The following is a 393-nucleotide window of genomic DNA, read 5'->3' as shown; positions in this document are numbered from 1 at the left end:
TCAGCACTTTTTTTTCTCGCACTACACTCTGTTTTGAATTTAATTTTGCCCGGTCACGAAGAAATATGAAATAACTCTCCACGCCAGCTCTCACACGGTGAGCGAGTTTGGCTTTGTTCACATCCAGATCTTAATAGCGTGACTGTAGGGAATCCAGCGTGTTTCTCCTGTTTCTGCTCTCGGCACAAACCCTCGCTGGGAAAGCGACGTTTAAAGCTTGGAGTGATTGAAGACTTCCTCCCTTCTGAAAGCTTGAGCGTTATCTTCGACAGTTCAGGCTTAAGATGATCTTCTTCTGCATGAGTTCAGGGTGATGTGTTCGCTTAGAGCTGGTCATAGTTTCAGGAGTTCTTCTTAATGTTTCTTCTCAGCTTCCTCTGCTCTTAGATATCT

The sequence above is a fragment of the Tachysurus fulvidraco genome, chromosome 1 (genome assembly GCF_022655615.1).
Source record: "Tachysurus fulvidraco isolate hzauxx_2018 chromosome 1, HZAU_PFXX_2.0, whole genome shotgun sequence".
Lineage (NCBI taxonomy): Eukaryota > Metazoa > Chordata > Actinopteri > Siluriformes > Bagridae > Tachysurus > Tachysurus fulvidraco.
This window is presented reverse-complemented; position numbering follows the sequence as displayed.